Below are 216 nucleotides of genomic sequence, written 5' to 3'. Positions count from 1 at the left end.
CACACTCTCACACACACTCTCACACACACACACACACTCACACACACACACACACACACACATTCACTCTCACACACACTCACTCTCTCACACACACACTCTCACACTCACTCTAACACTCACTCTCACACACACTCTAACACACACACACACTCACTCTCATCACACACTCTCACTCTCTCACACAAACTCACTCTAACACACAAACTCACTCAC

The sequence above is a fragment of the Sinocyclocheilus grahami genome, unplaced genomic scaffold (genome assembly GCF_001515645.1).
Source record: "Sinocyclocheilus grahami isolate Dianchi unplaced genomic scaffold, SAMN03320097.WGS_v1.1 scaffold271.1, whole genome shotgun sequence".
Lineage (NCBI taxonomy): Eukaryota > Metazoa > Chordata > Actinopteri > Cypriniformes > Cyprinidae > Sinocyclocheilus > Sinocyclocheilus grahami.
The sequence above is the reverse complement of the archived record's forward strand: the minus strand, read 5'-3'. Positions refer to the sequence as shown.